The sequence below is a fragment of the Myotis lucifugus genome, unplaced genomic scaffold (assembly GCF_000147115.1).
Source record: "Myotis lucifugus unplaced genomic scaffold, Myoluc2.0 scaffold_218, whole genome shotgun sequence".
Classification (NCBI taxonomy): Eukaryota; Metazoa; Chordata; class Mammalia; order Chiroptera; family Vespertilionidae; genus Myotis; species Myotis lucifugus.
The window spans coordinates 1,987,444-2,007,605 of NW_005871266.1; the positions used below are offsets into that span (position 1 = coordinate 1,987,444).

The window sequence follows — 20,162 nt, forward strand, 5'->3', positions numbered from 1 at the left end:
TCTAAACACTAAATAAGCAAGCAAAGCAAGACCTCGTGGCGATATGAAGATATAAACGGGGTGCTGCAGGGAACTGGGGGCAGGAGGGAGTGAAGCCGATTCGGGCAGGGCTGGTGGAGCAGGCCTCTCTGAGGGTGAGACATTGGAGTTGAACCTGAGTTGTGAGAAGGGGCATCTGTGAGAAGAGCAGGAGGAAAGCTAGAGGCAGAGAGGGAGCCAGAGGGGCCCGAGCCCTGGGATCCAGGCTGGGGCCGAAGGAGAGGGGGACAAGGACAGGCAGGGGCCTCTATGTCATGATAAAGGTCTTCCTCCACCCCCCCCTCCCCCAAGCAATGGAATAAACAGGAAGTGGTAAAAGGGATTTGGGCTGAGAGGTGACAAGGTCCGATTCAGATCATTTTGGCTGAGCGTGGAAGCCCATTTCTAGAAGCAAGTACTTGGGAGCGCACACCCAATCGTTTTGCTAATTGTATTTTTAGGGCTTCAAAGGTCTTCCTGAAAGTCCGTCTAAGGGAGTCCAAACCTCAACTAAAAAATCCTGGCATTAAAGAAAGGAAAAGGCGGAGCCCACACTCTGAAAGGAAATGGTCTTCATGCCCCTGGGAAGGCCCTTCTCCTACCTGGCGTCCCTGCTGGCCCACCTGACTTGGGGCCTCCAATGGGTGTGTGTGTGGGGGGGGGGGGTGGAGAGGGGGCTGCTCCAGCTCATGTACTAACCCTGACCTGGGTCGCTGCCATCAGATTGCAGCTCTTATCTGATGCCAGCGACATCTTATCTGATGCCAGCGACATAGGTCAGGGTCTGTGCAGAAACCCTGGGAGTGGGGTGGAGGCAGGTGGTGAGAGAAAGACAACCTTCTCTCTCCCAGGTCGTGGTTGTCACCCCCCACAGGCCCCAAACACACACACACACACACACACACACACACACACACACACACACACACTTCCAAGGAAACAGCACCCGCAGAAGCCCCCCCTAGCACCCCCTGCCAGTTACTGCAGTGCCAAACGTCTTGGCTCCGCCCTGCTGGTCCCATGACCCTGGGGCTGTGCCTCTGGGTGCTCCTGGTCTTGCCGAGAGACATGGGCCCTGAGTCAGGCCCTCTGCTCCAACCCGGTGGCCACCTGTGCTTCTGGGGAACTCTGGAGGCTGGGAAACCGTCAAAGAGCAGTTAATCACTAACTAGCTGGAGATAAGAGAGGGAGAGGGAAACAATGGAGAACATGCCCAACCCAGAGCTTAGAGCCTCCCTGCCTGCACATGCCAGGACCTCACCCGCCGGGGGGGCTGGGATCAAATGGAGGTTGTTCATGAGGGAGAAGTGACATGCAGTCTTGGCAGGGCTGCACCAACCCGGGACTGAGGGTCTGACAGGGGCCACGGCCCCTTCCCCACAGGCCCTTTCCTCCAGCTAAGCCTGGGCCCCAGGGACAAAGGGGCAGGTACCCAGGGAGGCTTCCTTTATCTCTATGGTGAGGCTCTGAAGTGCGGATGGGCCCATTTGTTACAGCAGCCGGCAGCCGGTGCCGGACATGGAGATCAAAGATAAATCAGTCTCCCTGCCCTCCCCTGCCCGTGGTGGGAAGAGGGGGGAAGAAACAGACACGAATGACACGGTTTCCACTACCTTGCTAAGCTGGGAGAGGGGAAGACAGACAGGCTGGGATCTAGGAGGGAAGGGCCAGCCCTCCCTGGGGAGGTCGGGAAGGACACTCACCGTCATTCACCGAGGAATTGCCAATGTCAGCCTCAGGCATTGTCCTAGGCCAGCAGTTCTCAACCTGTGGGTCGCGACCCCTCTGGCGGTCGAACGACCCTTTCACAGGGGTCGCCTAAGACCATCCTGCATATCAGGTATTTACATGACGATTCATAACAGTAGCAACATTACAGTTATGAAGTAGCAACGAAAATAATTTTATGGTATTTAAAGGGCCAGAAGGTTGAGAACCACTGTCCTAGGTGCTTCCTATACAGTATCTCTTACCCACAACCCCCCTGCATGGGAGCTGTTAGCCCTCCGTTGCACATGGATACACACAGCTGGTAAATGCTGGAGCTGGGATTGGAACTCAGGGCTTCTTGACCTTAAATGACATCACTTTCCTTCCAACGACTTGGATGCTGGGGAAAAGCGAAGTTCCAGACTTCCGCTCAAGCTGCTGGCAGCCATTCCTGCCTTCATATGACTGATGTGGATGCTTATGTGGCTTTAGGGCAGGAAGGTGGTGGTGGTGGGGTATGCTTGCTGAGAGTAGAGAAAAAGGGTCCCCCGGCTAGAGGAAACGGAGCCAACCTGTGGGCACCTGGTTCCCCTTTTCCCACTTTTCTTACCCTGCTGACCTGATAGTTTTTCATTTCTGTCTTCTGAGAACTCCCCTGGGAAACATGCCTGCCTTTCCCCAGATGGTATCAGGGTTCCACACAGTTACCTCATCATCTTTATTACCTCCTGGCTCTTCGGGATCTCGGAGATAAAAACGCTCTGCCTCCTGAGAGCTCTAAGAGGCTTGTAGAGAAACACCCAAAGGACCGCCAGCTGGAGCCTGACCTCCGCCCACCCAGCCCTCCCAGCTGCACCTCCGTTGGGGCGGGGGCAGGGGCGGGGGTGGGGGGGAGTGTCCTGGGCTGCTCCCACCACCATTTGGCCAGGTGAACTCCTTCTTTTGGGTCTCAGGGCCAAACTAGCCGGATGCGGGAGGAAAACGTGTTGACTCTTCCGGGGTGGGGGCTCAGGACCGACAGCAGGAAGATTGCCTTCCCTACTACAAGGTAGGCTCTCCTTCTACCTGCTGACAACAGCCAAAGCTTTGGAGCGCCTCATATGTAGCAAGCACTCGGCAGAGTGCTCAGCACCTATGAATGAATTAAACTTCCCAATAACTCCATCAAACATTGACTGTTATCATCCCCTCCCCCCTCTATGGGCAAGCAAACCTGGGACCAGTAACTGGCTCAAGGCTACACTGCTGGTGAGTAGCAGAGCTGGGCTTCGAATCCAGGAGATCAGGCTCCAGGTTATGGTCTGGGGCCAGCTGTGTCAGAATCACCCAGAAGCCTGCCAGGAAAGCAGAATCCCAGTCCATCCCCAACTCCCTGAATCAGCACCTCCGTTGCATACACCATCCCCAGGTGAGTCCTGCGGCATGACAGTCTGAGAGGCGCTGCCCCTGCTAACCCCTACGCTCTCCTCCCGGTAGGAGAGTTGGTTCATTTATTCGAGTGGTGAATAATTCCCCAGCTCTGGACACTGTCCCAGGCAAGTGATGGAGGCCAAAAGACAAACATCGTCACCGAACTGTTGGCCGTGCCCTCCGTGTGGAGTGGGGTGAGGTGGTGCGAGCCGGGATGCTGTCAGTGAGACCGTGGCTGAGTCATTTCACCTTCCTTGGTCCCAGGTGAAAAGGCCTCCAGTGTAAGGGAGACAGGAGTCCCTTCCCCTCTGCAGCCAAGAGACAGGGCTTTCCCAAACTCCTCATCCAGAACCCGAGGGTCCTAGATAGCTCGGGGGGCGGGGGGGGGGGGAGGTTCCATCCTCATTTATTTCTCTTGGTGAAATCCTGCCCACAGCAGTGAGTGGGTGACTTCGGCCACACGTCCAGTGTGGGTAGAAATCGGATAGGGCGAGTGGTGAGGAGAGGCCGAGGATCCCGGCCTCTGACGTTAGGGACCTGGTGTTTCGAAGGGAAAGGGGCAGATACGACCTGGACAGTGTGGATTGTGTCGGGGCTCCCTCTTCTCTCCTGTCCTCTGTCTTCCTGCAAAACCCTTTGAGACCCTTTCAGTTACCAAGATAAAAACCAGCCCCATGTTAACACTAGCCAGCATTTCTCTAGCTCCCAGTCCCCGCACAATGCACTTTACACACATAATGCAACAGAATCCTTCAAATGACCCGAGGACACATAAGAATCATCGTTACTCCCACCTGAGAGCCGAGAGGGCTGGGGCTGAGTGGGTAAGCCACTTGCCTGGCCCTCAGCCGCTTCCTCCTCCTGGACAGCCCACATTTGAAGCCAGGGTTGCGGGATGCCAAAGCCCAAGTACTAGAGCAGGGCACCCACTGCCCTGATATAACTGTGGGCAGTTACTCAGCCACGCGGGAAGGGGACTGAACAGGCGTTTCCAAGCAAGAAGGTTGGCTCCCAGAGCCAGCTGACGCTCAGACTCTCGGAAGGAGCACAGTATTCAGCGTTCCAGGCCCCATCTCTCAGTGACTCTGGCGGCCCAGGTGCCTTGCACTTTGGCACTGCCCCTCAGGTGCTCCCGATGCTGAGCCTGTGAGGGGCCCCATGGAGCCGGGGACAGACGGGAGCAGTGGGGGCTGGACGCAGTCCTTCCTCACTCAGTGCAGGAGAGCTTGTTGGCTTCTGAGAGTGAAGGTAATTAACGTGGAGGGAGCTTCCCGCCAGTGACCTTTGCCCTCAGTGAAAGTGTGGAGACTGAGATAAGGGAGATAGCCACTGGGGAAAGGGCAGGAGGTTTACCGTCTGAGCTCCTGTGGCCTCTCTCCCCGAGACAGTGTGGGGCGGGCCCAGGGGTGCTGGAGGGTGGGTGGGGGAACGAAGGTGACAGGTGTGGGATGAATGAAAGCATTAAGCAGTGAACCTTGGGGTTATCCCCATTCTGGTGTTTAAAAGCCCAGGAACAAGGTGACCCGAGCTTTTCGGGCGTTGAGATGCAACGCTGCCCTTGGCCACACTCTTGGCTCAGCCCAGGTGAAGTCTCCCAGACACCAGGTGCTTTGCCACATCCATTGACCACCTGTCCTGTTAGCCTCTTAGATCCTTGTTTAAAATGACTCACTGATGAAAAGACGTTAAAAAAGTGATTATATCACTATCTTTAATGGGATATTAGCATCACTTGTATGCATAGACGTAAACTGTTAATAAACAGGATGAAAACCCAACAATGAGATTAACGTCACACTGGATCCTGCAACTACGCCCATCCTGGGGAAACGGGGTAGCAGTGGACTGAGGTCTTCTGGAAAGTCTGTGAAGGATTGAAAGAACTGGAAAGGGTGCGTATTTGTCACTATGTGAGTCAATATGGTGAGATCCAGGCCCATGTATCATCTGACAGCCCCTTTATAAATATAGCACCAGCCCTAGCTGGTTTGGCTCAGTGGATAGAGCGTCGGCTTGCAGACTGAAGGGTCCCGGGTTCGATTCCTGTCAAGGGCACATGCCTGGGTTCCGGGCTCGATCCCCAGTGGGGGGCGTGTAGGAGACAACCAATCAATGGTTCTCTGTCATCATTGATGTTTCTCTCTCTCCCTCTCCCTTCCTCTCTGATCAGTAAAATATATATTTAAAAAACAAACAAATAAATAAATACAGCACCAGAATGTAACATCCATGAGGACAGGCTTTTGTTTGTTTAAATCTGTTGTAGTCCCTGCTCTATGCCTAGAGCCTGCAGCAGTGCCTGGGACACAATAGGTGCTCATGTACTTATTGAAAGCATGCACTGTGGGGCACGTGGACTGGGTTGTTCCTTTCCCTCCCTCTCTTCTTTCCAGACTGAGAAGCAGGATGTCAAAGTGTGGAGGGCATCTGACTGGTAACCAAATATCTCGGTTCCTTGATCCTAGTCCAGACATTCACGTAGGACTCAGAACTCGAGGAAACTGACCCAGAATCTTCTGTCCCAGCCTCAGCTTCCCACAACTTGGCTGCCCGTGTCACCTGGTGGTGTGGTGAGGACCCAATGAGATCCTGGGTGGGTGAGGACTTTGTGTGCTGTCAAGCTCTGTGCACAGGGGAAGGGTTGAGTAATGGCAGGGGAGATGCCTGAGTGTGATCCCAATGACTCTGCACCCCAAACCTGCCCCTAGAATTTTCTCTGCCCTCATCTTAGGGAGAACCCACTTGCTTTCCTTCTCTTAGCATTGGACAGTCATGCTGACATGGGGGTCACAGTCAGACCTTACACTGCTGAGATTGAGACCGGTTTCTGTGTTCTGCTGACTCCTGGGAAGGGTGACCCAGGAAGGATGTTGAGTGCTTATTTTTAGTGGAACCATGATTATACTGCTAATAATATTATTAACAATATAATCCAACTAATCATGCAAGGAGACACCCACTTGTCTGTGATCGAGCCAACCTTGCCTGAAGGCAGGGAATGGCCTCCTGGCCTTCTGAGCCTGGTCACAGCCCTCCGGTTCTATTACCACCTTGTAAACCTGAGGATGTTCTGCTTTTTCACTAAGACATTGTGGTTAGAACCTGCCAGAAATTTCTCACAACGTTTCTCCCAAGAATCACTGTCTTTTGTCACATGTCTTGTCATTTAAGGCTTAAGAGTTCCCAGCCAGGGGCAGAGAGGAACTGGCCCCGTAGATGAAGGCAGCAGCCTTTATGTGACACCTGCCAGGGCTGTGAGGCTATGTTCTATTGCTGAAGTCTGGTACCTGTCTTCTACTGTGGGGTGACAGACATACTGCATCATTCTCCTTTCATTGATTACACACTTAGGGGGTCCACTGAGCTGGTCCAGCCAGAGAGAGAGAAGCAACGAAGCCATTACAATGCAATGCAGTAGGTGCCAGAGAGAGGAAGACCAAGGGAGAGGGGAGGCAACAACTCAGGAGTGGGGGAAATGGTGGCAGGGTGAGCTAATCGATCAGGAAAGCCCCCTCCCACCTCCTTCTCCCCTCGCCCTCGCCCCCAAGAGCCAAGCCATGTTTGGGCTGAGATCTGAAGGATGTGTAGCAGTTAGCCAGGGAAGAAAGGAAGAACAAGTGGAACAAGTGTGCTCTGGATGAATGGTTTAGCATAGGTAATGGATTAACACAGGGGTGGGGAACATCTGGCCTGTGGACCTTATAAGACCCATGAAATCATTTGGTCTGGCCCTACCAAGGCAGTAGGGGTGAGTTAATTAATGTTTGACCATATATAGCAGGCTAATTTTTAAATTGGTAATTTTGTAGGGTCCTCAAATGATGTTATAAATATCCAAATGACCCTTGGCAGAAAAAAGGTTCCCCACCCCTGGCATAAGCAGAAAGAGAAAGAGGGGGAGATTGGCTGGCCTGTTTGGGGTCCTGAATGGAGTCAATATGTAGAATGACAGGTGAGAAATAACTTAAGATGAGGCTGAAAAAATAGGTGCCAGATCCCATGGGGCCTTGTGCTTCACCATGCCTTTCACCTCCCCCTTTCTCTCCTCCACCCACAATGTTCTTAGCCATGCCCAGGTATTCTGGGTCTCACCTGTGCCAGAGGACTTGTGAGGCAGGCGTCATGTGATTTGGGCCATGGAAGAAATATTGCAGGTATCGGCTGGGAGGGCTAGAAAGGTGCCTAGTGGTGCTGGAGGCGGACAACCTGGGCTCCTCGTCCTGGCTCCACCAACCACCAGCCATTGATGTGGGGGAGAACATGTTTCCTTTCTGAGTTTCTCTTCTGTAAACTAGGATAGTCTTACGGGATGGTGTGGGATTTAAAGGAGGTTTTACTTGTGAAAATGCTTTATAAACGGCAAAGCTCTGAATACATGTTTATTTGGGACTATTACACTTTATTAGAGGATTCTACTGGAGGGATGGCAGGGAGAGAAATGGAGAGATCTGTTGTGTTAGGATATCTTAGTCCTGTAGATATAAATATAGGTAAATATATGCCTGTGACAAAATTTGTACAAAGAATGTGAACTTTCCTCCCAACCCTGTTCCCAGCAACAATATTCATTTTTTTTGCTGTATATTCTCTCAGATACACACAAAATATATATGTTTAAACAAAAATACTATATCACATGATAAGCCTTGTTTTTAACTTTTTTTTTTTACTGAATATGGACATTTTTTAATATCATAACACATAGATGTAACTCTATCTTCCTAATATTACTTCACTAGAGGTCTGGTGCACAAATTCGTGCATGGGTGGGCTCCCGAGGGGCCTGGGGAGAGGTGGGGATGTGATCGGCCAGCTGTGGGACGCCCTTGCCCGCCAGGGTTCTGGATCCATCCTGCTGACATTCGCGCTGGTTGTCGGGAGCCACCTGATGGCTGCTTTTATAGTGTTTCGTCCTTGCGGGAGCTTCTAGGGAGGGAAGGCGGCTGACTTCCAGGAGGCAGACAGCGCTGTTGGGATTGTGCTGGTGGCGCTGGTCCATCGGTGCCTGGTTGGTTCTCTGGAGATTGGACCTGCAGGACTACTGAGGGAGTGGTAGCTGCAGGTGGGCTGGTGGGCCACCTGGGACCCGTCTCAGCTGAGCAGTGCTCCTGCTGTGTGAGCACACTGACCACCAGGGGGCAGCTTCTGCATTGAGCATCTGCCCCCTGGTGGTCAGTGCACATCATAGCAACCGGTTGTTCCGGTTGTTTGGGCGCTTAAGCTTTTATATATATAGATGGTATGTAGTCCACAGTTTTATGTAAGTATTCTCCTATTGAGGGACTCTAGTGTTATTTTCAGCAAATATTTCTGTGGTCTTGTGTACATATATCTAGGGGGAAATTCTGAGAAGTGGGGTTTTCAAGGATATGAACATTCACATTTTGATAAGATACCACCAAATTACTCTCCGTAAAGATTGTGCACACATACCCTCCCTCAACTCCCTCAAGTGGTGTGCCTGCCTCCCCAGTCCCCAACCAACCTTGGTGTCATCAGTTCTGGTGGGGCTTTAACGATGAAATCCTCCTCCTCCCTCCACTGGCCATGCGGCCACTGAGCAACTTTGTCTCACTGCTCCTGTGCCGAACAGGCAGAGTGCTCTGTGACACAGGAGGCAGGAGCCATCTGAGAAATGGTTATCCAACAAGATGGTAGGAATCCGGCCTGAGGCTATATGGAAAGATTGCTTTGATGTTTAAACAGCATAGCACAGATTTTTGTTGCGTTTGGAGGGACGGTAGTTTGAGATGGGAGAAGGGTGTGGACAAGATGGAAGTTGTTAGTTTGAAAAAGTATGACTTTGGCCTGACTGATGTGGCTCAGTGGCTGAGCATCAACCTATGAAGCAGGGGGTCATGGTTCAATTTCTGATCAGGGCACATGCTCGGGTTGCAGGCTTGACCCCCAGAGTGGGGTGTGCAGGAGGCAGCTGATCAATGATTCCCTTTCATCATTGATGTTTCTATCTTTCTCCCCCTCTCCCTTCCTCTCTGAAATCAATAAAATATATATATATATATTTTTTAAAAAAGTGTGACTTTGTTATTGTCAAGCTGTGGCTGGTCACATGTCCTGGTCACATCAGGCCTTGGGTGTTACAACATGCAAAACACCAGGTAATCAAATAGCATTTCCGTGGAAAGAGCCTGTGACCTTTGGTGCCATGTGCAGGTGAGACTCTCAGAAAGCGGGGGTGGGGGGGGGGGGAGGAGCAGAGTGGAGAGGGAGGGTAAGGAGCCTCTCTAGCCTCTGCAACCTAAAACAAGGGGCCATTGGAAAGTTCCGGAACCTGATTACGGACAACACAGGCCCCACTGCTGGCAAGTCTGGGGTAACCAAAGACTTAAGAACCTGAGTTTGCAGTTGATCGCCAACTCAACTGGCCCCATTTTTTAAAAATAGATTTTATTGATTTTTTTACAGAGAGGAAGGGAGAGGGATAGAGAGTTAGAAACATCGATGAGAGAGAAGCATCGATCAGCTGCCTCCTGCACATCCCCCACTGGGGATGTGCCCGCAACCGAGGTACATGTCCTTGACCGGAATTGAACCCGGGACCCTTGAGTCCGCAGGCCGATGCTCTATCCACTGAGCCAAACCGGTCAGGGCACTGGCCCCATTTTAAAGCTCCCATAAGTAGGGGCAGGGTGTCAACCCCAACGAACAATGGGGAGATGGTGATCAAAATGAAAATCGTGAAAGACAGAAGGCTGAGCACCGGGGAAGGAGGAGGCAGAATTCAGATTATGGAAGTAATAAATCAAATAACTGACAAAAGTTTCCCTTTGCATGTATTATCTAATTTAGTTCCCTTAAATGACCCTACAGAGTAAGTATTGTTATAGCCCACATTTAATAAACGAGGAAGTGGAAACTCAGAGAGGTAAGTCACTTGGCCAAGTCACACAGCCAGATGTGGAACACAAACTTAGGTCTATCTGACCCTAACCCAAAACGCTGCCATAAATTGCTGGGTTTGACAGTGGTAGGTTTTTATTTTCTATCTCGATGAAAAAGGACCTATTTATAACCGGTTGTAGGACACCACGAGGAGCCATGAATTCCATTTTTCAACCACATTGCTGTTTCCTGTATATTTGATAATTCTATCACGCCCTCCTCCATCCTTTTTGAGAGAATTGGGCTAGTGGGGGCAGTCTTGGGGGACTTAGGCATGGAGTTACGGAGAGAGGAGAGGCAAGGAGGTTATGTGAGGTGGTAGTTGGATGGCGAGTGGGGAGTTTCTTGTACTTTTGTTTAAAAAGTTCTAGTTGGGTCCCCAGTGGCTTGGTGGAACCTGTAGACCTCCTCAAAGACTTTGAGGTTGTGACTCATCCTCAAAGTTCTATAACCCAGCCAGCCCTTTGCCTCCTGCTGCCTCTCTGCCTGTAATTACCTTTGCCACAGGTTACTGCCTGGCTTTGTTCTGCGGGAAGATGCTCTTGCCTTGGTCCCTGGGGGTTGCTGAGTCACTCTTAGGTTCACAGATGCTTATCGGGACTGCTGAATAATTTGCTATCACCTCAAAGGGCAATACTGTTAGGGAAGGAGGGGGTGCTCCCATGGAGGGACTGTGCCCACCCAGGGTCCCTCACTGTCCTTTCCAGCCACTACTAAGAAGCAGGACTCTGAGAATTGTGGACGGGTACGTTCCTGTGAGTTGGGCATGTTCACATGTGTGATCTCATTGAAAGCTTTACAGAACATGTTACAAGAGATAGTACACAGGGTAACGAAGGAGAGAGGGTAGAGAGCAAGGTTCTTCTGTTGGACCGCCTGGGTTTCAGACCCAGCTCTGCCACTTTAGATGTAGGATGTTGGCCAAATTTTCGACTTCCTCTGAGCCTCAATTTTCTCAATTGTAAAATACAGATAAAAACAGTAACTGCATCGATGGGCTTTTGAGTGGATTTGATGCGAAGATGGGAGTGCTGAGCACACTGTACTTCACAAGGGGTGACAATGATGATGATGATGATACTGGATGGACATTCTGCCCATTTTGCAGATGGGAGAACTGAGCCCCGAGTTGTCCGAAGTGGCGTTGCTTGTCAGCGGTAGAGCTGGGATGAAAGCCTGTCCGTTTCCAAGTGAGGAGCCCCTTCCTCTGTGCTGGACAGTTTGCAGGAAGGGGTCTGCATAATAGACTGTTGAAAAAATACATGTTCAAACTTCAGTGGTTCACAGGCCTGGGTGGGTTCTATGCTTTCTCCTCAGTCTGCAGCTGAGGAGCAGTGTAATGTAATTATGTAAATACTTATGCAGGGTTCTGGGAAACCCAGCAGGGTTTCAGGGTAAGCCATCTCCCAGCAAGCAAGGGCTCGCCTGCTAATTCCACTTCTCTCCAAGGCTGATCAGATTGCCCTGTGCCCCATCAAATGCCAGTTTCCTTCTATTCGAAGGGGGGGAGAAAGTGGTCGGCTTCTACCGAGGCACGGGGAGAGAGTGGCTTCTGCATATGGTTAGATGGTAGTTGGGGCTAGAGGCCCTGAGGTCTGTCCTTCCCAGCAGTGCGACCTTGGGCAAGTTATTAAATCTCTCTCGGCTTCAGTTTCCTCGTCCTTAAAATTGGGGATTAGATTGCTACGTGGAGGGGCTGTTGTGAGGATTAACTGCGCACACGGTACTTAGTATCTGGCACATAGTAAGTGCTTGATAAAAGCAGTAACACAGAGCTGGGCGGATGGTGGGTTTCTTTTGTTTTGCTGGCAAGTCTCTTGTTTGCTGCCATTCAGAGACCCTGGTGGAGACCACCTCTGTTGTGGCTACATGATCCTTGGCATGTCGGCAGCTCATAGATATTCAGCAGGCATTCACCAGCTCATAGGTCCTTTGCCAATGTGGCAATGTCTTTCTACACTGTTCTCAGTCTAGCCTCCAAAGGTATTACGAACAAAACTACTTAGGATGCCCTGGCCAACTCCCTAAACATACATTCCCTCTTTTTCCCCACCGCAGCCCTGGGGGGTGGTGTTATCTCCATTTGCAGAGGAGAAAATAGGATCTCAGAGATGGTAGATAACTGCCCGAGGACACACAGCGGTTAGAAAAGATCAGATGGGAGCACAGCCTACGTGACCCACAGCCAGATCGACAGCCCTTTCTGGTTTGCTTGGGATCACGGAGTTCCCCGGGAGATGGGACGTTCAGTACTAAAGCTGGGAACGTTTAGGTGAGTTGGTTACTCATTGCAGCCAGTTTCGGCTGTGCTTCTGGAAGAGAGACGGTGAGAGGGAGCTGCGAGGAGAGGACAGCAGGAGAACTCTGCGCTGTTTCTTTCTGAAAAGAGGTCCAGGCTTTTCCCATCCCTGCCGGAGTTTTTGAGGGTCCTCCTCTCTTCAGCAGTAGCTACAGAGCCTTGCACCTGTAGGTGCTCAATATATTCTGTGGGTCTGATTCCTGTGGGGAATCAGAGTTGTCTGTGCTGAAGGTGTCTCCCTGCGGCTCACCACAGAGGCAGAGGAGCCATGGGAACCATGGACTTGACCACTGATGCGTGGCCTCTGGAAAGACAGGAAGCCCAGTGGGGGCATCCTTGAAACCATTTCGTGGGCATCACACGTTGCAGGGACGTGGGGAGGATCTCAGGAGATGCACAGAGGAAACAATTTCTCAAGTGTCATAGACACACAGGATATGTGGGTTATGAGACCAGACACCAGAGCCCCAACTCTGGTCTTTCAACCTCTGAACAATGTCAATTCTCAGGAGTCATGCCAGGCTTTTCTGGGGATAGGACAATGAAGACCCTGTCTGCCCGGGCACCCAGGTTCACTGGGCAAAGCCACACCCCAAAGTGGCCCCACACAGCAGAATAGGACACGTGCTGATGTCTCACTTCATTAGAATCTTTGTTTCATGACAGCAGAATTTTCATCCTTTCTTTCCTCCTAAGGCTGAATTCTCGTCGCCTGGCACGGTAGAAGCTCAATGAATATTTGTAGAATGTTGACAATTGAATGGCTCCAAGTCCCAACACATCGTTCTGGGAGATTTAAATTCTGATGAAGCGATTGGGATTGACTGATGAGGAAATGGGTTGGGTTCCACTGAGCACAGATAGGAAAGGACAGTCCACATGGTGGGAGGAGCAGGAAGCCGGGAAGCAGGTGATACCTGTGCAGAAACGACCTGGTCCACTATGTCTGGGATGTAGCTTACGGGTCCGTTGGAGACCAGGGGACTTAGGACGTGGGTGAAGAGCAGTTGGTGGAGGATGGGTAAATGGCACACCCTCAGGGAGTCTGCCCTGTCTGTCTTTGAGCCACTGTTTCTAAAACTTCACATTTCCTTGCCACTACTTTTGCAATCTCTGTGTACCCACCTCTATTATTGACTTAATGATTTTCACATTGATTCTCTCTTTTACTTTACTAAGTTTGTTTTCATATCAGAATGATAGAACTGTTAAAATAAAAATAATTAATTGCATTGAAAATCATCTTGCGCCACAGCCTTGGTAGGTGTACTTCCCTCTGAGGAGTACAGCCCTAAGGAAAGGAGAGTTGGCAAAGATTTGTGAACAAGGGAATGATCTAGTTGCTTTTTGAGAAGGCAGCCAAGGAATGGGCGTGTGTGTATAAAATTCTGGTACAGTTGTGACTACAATGATAAGAAATATTACCAAGGTGAGTTTTGGGGGCACTGGGATAAAACATACAGAAACTCCCCCCCGCCCCTCTTCTGTCTGTTTCCTTTTTCGTCTCACTTTACCCTCTTTCCCAGCAACTTTCTCTACTGCTGGTGCTTGATGCCAGCTGCTCTGCGGGATGGAGAGGATCTGCAGATAGAGGAATGAACAGTCCACTCCAAGTGAGGCTGTGGGCCACGCAGTGACCTATGGTGGATCTGGATACCCGGTAATCGTGTTTATTTTGGCACAGTACTGTGGCTTCCTAGGCATCTTACCTTTCCACAAATGTTACCCCCAGCCAAGGCTCAAGTTCTCAGAGCATTGACCCAACCCCTAATAAACCCATTTTCCCAGCTGCCCATTCAGTTTCCAAGTTAAGGTGACCTGCCAAGCTAGAAAGAAAAGGGATTAGCAAATCTCAGACATTTGCCAAGGGTAGCCTCCTCCACCACAACCACACACAATTGTGAGATCTAAGGTGGGACTCCCTGAAGTTTTCTGCTCTAGTGGTCTGGCAACTCTTGGAGAACCACAAACTGGTGAATCTGAGAACAGTAAACCCTGGGTAGACTTTGAAGTCTTCAAGTGTTGATGGGAAAAGTCCATCAGAGTCGGACTTTGGTGTTGGTGGAGAGTGTCCACAGCAAGCTGACCATGCCCTTCATGCACACTCACCTTGTCAGGGTGGCTCCTGACCCTTGCCCTCTGTATCCCGTTCTTTCCAGCATAACAGAGTTCAAGGGCCTCCTTGTGTTCCACTGTAAGGAAGGGGTAGACTGTGGCTGGTCCCTTTCACAGCTGGGCTGTCCTCCCAGAAGTTTTCAGATTAACCGACTGTAGATTTGGGGCTGGGTTTGCAGAGGAGTTCCTTATTTCACTTTTACTGTACACCCACCTACACAATATTTTTTGGTTCCCAGAATTTCAGAGCTGTTAACCTCCAACCTTAAATCAGGATTCTCATAAAACTTTCCTGGGGCCCTGTCATAAAAGAAACTAGGTCTCAAAATGGGACTGTTCTGTATGCAGTCCTTGTTCAGGAAAACAGGATGACTAATTCCAAACCCTGAACTCACATGAGGTCACCAAGAATGGGGGTGGGGGAGAGAAAGGGGAAACAATCACATACATACCATGATACACGTGGGGAGATTCATCTGGACTTCCCCCCAATATGGAATTATTCTGAAATAACTCCAAGGGCTTCTTTCTTGACATGCCACCAGCCTACAGGTGCCTATGTTTTGAATGGACCCAATGGATCATTTATTTATGCAGATGAGTTTGTTTGTTTGTTTGCATAGTCCCAGCACTTGTCAATTCTCTGATCTCATTTCTAGGAGGTTTCTAGATGCATTCTTTCCAGAGGAATGATCAGGTCCAGAATTCCTGATTTCTATCTGGAGGGCATTTAGGAGCAGAATCTGGTTGATGATCATTTTACATTTTCTTGAGGCACTCTCAATTGTTTATGAAAAATGGGGATTGAGAAACTGATTTAGTGGGGGGCAGCCCCACGCCCAACAAGGTTCCCCTGCTGCCCTCAACCTTCATACTTAATGCCTTCATCATCACTCCATCTCTTTGCTCTATTCCTCTGCTGTTTCTGGATCCAGGTGCCGAAGGATTTCTCACTGTGGTATTTAACCTGCTTCAGCGCCATGAGGTCTGGGGGGAAGAGGAGGACAGGGTGACCTTTGTGTTAAAAGAGCCTCATGACTTCCCAGGCAAGACCAAGTCACAGCTTCTTCCAATGGGTTTCCCCTCAATTCTTATTCTAATTTAATGTTTAAAATATTTGGTGTTGAAGGACAAGGGCCGAAGACTGTCCTTGGAGATCCACCACACGTCTGTTTCCCTATTTCAGACATTTTTTTCAACTTTACAATCTGTCTTCTAAGAAAGATTTACATTTCTAATTGCCTTCCAGAACTCAGCTTGGTTCTCCATGTCAGTGTAAGATATTATAGTCCAAATTTCAACAGGCTGTTAAGCTTCTCTTTTTTGAAGAGGGTTGTGGTTAAGAAATCTTCTTTTGGAATGACAGTAACTCTGGCTACTTGCTCCACTGTGTGACCTTGGCCAAGTTACTTATCAAGCCTGTGAGGCTGTTTCCTCATCTGTAAAGTGAGAATAGTAATGGTACCTTCCTGATGGAGTCTGGTAAGGATTAAACGAGGTGATACGGGTTAAATTCTTAGTCTAGGGACTGGGACGTGGTTAAAGCTTAATGTATGTGTGAATGGTCATGATTACTCTTCCTTTTTCCTAGAACTTTTCCACTTCTGCCCCCTTCTCCTGCTTTGTATTTTGAAATGTGGAGTTACCTAACCACCTGTAGGTGACTTCATATACTGTGGAGGGGGTCTCTTGGGATTCAAGTTCTATACTTGGAGGATGAGGTAAACATTTCCCAAGACCCTACCAAGAAGTGCCAGGCACTCTGCAAGTGCTTTATGCAAATTCCCACCTAACTTTCCAAAAGGAGAACATTCATATTCCCAATAAACAGATGGAGAAAGTGAGACTTAAATTTTAAGTAAATGTGACAAGTTTTTCCTGGTCTGTTTGGCTTCAAAATCAAAGTTCTTTCTACCGCACAGGCTATTTCTAAGAAAGCTGAGCCAATTTGTCTTTTTAGGGTAAAGAAATAGGTTCTGAGCACCCCTAGTCTTCTAATACCAAGGTTCTCCCAGATCATTTGACATGTAGATGGTGATTTTAAACATTTTCTAGATGGGTTGAGAGTTTGCTATCTCTCATGGTCTCTGGGTGAGAGACCAAGCACTGAGACCCACACCCAAGGTCAGCTCAATTCAAATGTCTCCTGAGATGGTAGCAACCACGTCTTCTGGTTTATCGGCAGTGGAATGATATGGGAGTCCACACCATCTAAATGGTTGGTGATGGGCGCAACATTGATTATTATCTCTGCGATCACTCCACCCCTAGAGGTGCCAATTATATGGTGAGGAACTCAAGAATCAGAACCTGTAAAAGGGATTCTGATGCTCCATTAGCTTGGAGCGAGGACACAGAGTCCAAAGGATGATATAGTAGAAAAGGCTGAGTGCTGATGGGTGAGGGGAAGGGTGACTGATTAAAGGAGACTGCAGCTGACTCACCTCCATTCCCTATGCAGCCACAGCTCTATAATCTGCTTTATATTTGGGGGTTCCATGATCACGGAAAAGGAATTCTGCTAAAATAATGTGTAAAAAAACAACTGTTGTAATTACAAGAAACTCTTTCCCACACAAAAAAAGAAAATACTGGCTGTAGGAAGTTTGCTTGGAAGTGGCCAACTTTTGCCTGGCCTTCCCTCCCGCTCAGGGACTGAGAACTGAGCCTTCCTAAAGACCTGATGGAAAACTTGTTTAGAATCCCAAATGGTTTCATTGAAAATGAGGTCGGCAGTGAAGTTGGCATTAAGACAGGGCACTATGTACAGCGATTTGTGAGGAAAGATAAGGCCACAAAGAGAGCAATAAGATATAGGTGAGGCAGATGGAGTATCACAGAGGTGAGCTAAGTTAGGCATGAATGGAAGTATCTTGAGAATAATTAAAATATGAGAGGGAGTTCAGAAAATTCATCTTTGGTACATAGGTAAGATTGGTGACATATTAAGATTGCGTGTCTGTGTGTGTGCGCACGTGCAGTGGGTCATTCTTTCCAAAAATGGTGAGCCACCTGCCCCCCTCCAGCACTGAGGTTGCCTCCCACCTCAGCAGTTCAGTGGTATGTGCCTTTGGCAGAGGATTTGCTCAGTGTGTAGGCCTGGATGTGATGGCAAAGACACAATCAGAGGATGCCCCGCAAATCTGTTAGGACAGCTGTCGATGTCAGACCTCCCAAACAGAACTCGGGGCACCTTTATGTGCCATGCTTCTCCTCAGAGGATTTTTAAAGGGCCAGGCATCTAATCTAAGCCCAAATATAAAGATTTTGAAAATGTGGCTTTTAGTGGTTGAGCAGAAGAGTAAGAAGCAAGATTATATTTGTTAACCTTAATTCCTTACTTGACTCTATCCAAAGTAATGGATGATAATACAGTGGGACCTTGGTTCTGAAGGCTGTTCAAGAAGTGATTTGTCCAAAAACTGAAGAATTTTTCCCCCTTTAGAAATAATGTAAATTCAATTAATTCATTCCAGACCCCCCACATGATTGTCTTAACCTTTTTTTTTGAATACATGTCGAATGTACTGTTTAATTTATTTAAAAAAAAAAACCCTCCTTTTTCTTAAATTTATTGAACCGCCCCCTACTAGCCTTAAAAGAATCACTTTCAGGATTCATTCCATGGGTGTCTTTCAAGAAGTCAGTTTTTGGCATCAGGAAGTGGCTCGTTTTTCCATTGATGTTTTTTTTTAGAGAATAGAGGGGAGGAAGAAGGGGGAAGAAAGAGAAACATTGATGTGAAAGAGACACACCGATGGGTTGCCTCCAGTTCATACCCTAACTGACCAAGCCTTTGACCCAGAATCAAACCTCGACCCTTCAATCCACGGGCCAATGCTCCAACCAATGAGCAAAACCGGCCAGGGCTTGGCATCATCACTTTTTCACATATCATTGCCTCTGAACAGCTTTTCTACCTCTTCAATTGCTTGTGATCATTGCTTCTTTCACACCCTCAGCAACATTAGCACTCTTGTGGCCTCTTTATGTTTTGAAATTGTGCTAATCTCCTTTGTTTGTTGCCTGAGAGACGTTTTTTGTCATGCTGAGGTATCAGCATGAGAGGGTGGTCAGATAGAAAACAGAACTTTGGTTTGACAACAGAGAAATTTTTTGGTGAACAACTTGGTCAAGAACCGAATTGTTTGAGATGGGAGACGTTGGAGAATTGAGGTTTAACTGCCTCCTGCTCTATGTAATCCCTTCCCCAACACTAGATAGAGGTTCTTGTTCCTGTCAGTCCTACAGTTATATTCGTAGGTGTCGCTCACTAAATAGTTGTCATGTTCTGCCCTGGAAGTAACTCCATGTCATCAGGAGGGGATGATAGACAGAAACATACATAAACACACACTTGCTTTCAAAAATAAATATAGGGCTTCTAAAAGGTGCTGTGTAAAGTAAGCAAGCATTCTCTTCCTTGCAAAGCAGGCACACACTCTCATCGACCTTGTAACCACAGCCTGTGTTGGTATTAAGACTCAGACCCCTTAGGGCTTGATACTTGGCTTAGAGTGATTCTTTGTCTTGGCCTTGATTTCGGAATTAAGGTCTTTGGGCTTCTTTGGTTCTGTAATGTATATCTTCTAACAGACAATCCAACCAAAAGCAGGATCCCCAGGCTGCTGCACACAACCTCTTCTGGTTTGCTCTGCCCCCTTTTCCTCCATGGGAACCAGCGTCAGGACTCCATTCAAATCCTCCATGTTTTTGTGTGGGTCTGAGGCAGTAATAGGGAAGACCAGGAAGATCTCTCTGCAGAGCAATTGGGTCTGTAAAGTTGGTCCCAGTTCCCAGTGTTATCTTGATCTTGGCTTGAGGATATAAAGGCTCTGGTGTGTTTGATATTTTTGTGATTATACCTTTAAACTTCTGATCCATGAGAGACATGGTTGACTATTTGAGACTCATGCGATAGAAGTCCTCAGCCTCAAATCCAACTTTTAGTATTCTCAGTTAAATATCAGAACTTTATCCATTCTATCTATCTATCTATCTATCTATCTATCTATCTATCTATCATTGGTCTATCTATCTCTGTCATCAATCTTTGATGCAAGTACTATCTTCTTGAAGTTGATCATAGGGTAAAAGACTTCATCTATACATATAAAGAGGAAATATGCAAATTAGGCCGGGACGCTGTAATGGGTCACTACTGGACAAGAGGAGGGTGTGCACGTAGGTGAGGCCTGGAGTGGAGACGAAGGCAAAGACAGGGGGGCTGGTGAGCCACCACGCCTGGCTCGGGCCGGCCCCCCCCCGGAGCTGGAGCGGACACAGACAGGGACAGGGGTGCCGGCCTGCAGCCTCTGCAGCCGAGCACAGGCCCAGAGAGGAGACGGCGAGCCCACCTCCTACGGAGCAGCATGGCTCCCTCCCACCTCCCGCAGAATCGGCGTGGGTCCAGGTCCCTCCTGGCTCCTGTGGAAGCGGCTTGGCTCACTCCTGGCTCCCGTGGGCACCGGCGGCTTGCTTCCGCCTCCTGTGGAAGCCACATGGCTCCTGTGGAAGCAGTGCGGCTCTCGGCAGTGTGCCATGGTTACCACTGGCTCCTGGTGGCCCGCTGCGGTTCCTGCTGGCTCCCACAGAAGTGACAGGCAGCCTACTGCATGCGATATCACACAATGGGCTACTAGTCTATAATAATAAAAGCGTAATATGCTAATTAGACCTGATAGCCAAATGACCTTCCTGATAACCT

General features: G+C 49.1%; 1 long non-coding RNA gene across 1 annotated transcript; it reads left to right on the top strand.

Moving 5' to 3' along the window:
* Nucleotides 1-12,338: 12,338 nt before the first annotated feature.
* LOC111827772 lies at nucleotides 12,339-13,567 on the top strand. The gene is made up of 2 exons (XR_002831500.1): nucleotides 12,339-12,430; nucleotides 13,037-13,567. It is a non-coding gene; the product is annotated as an uncharacterized LOC111827772 (long non-coding RNA).
* The last annotated feature ends 6,595 nt before the right edge of the window (nucleotides 13,568-20,162 follow it).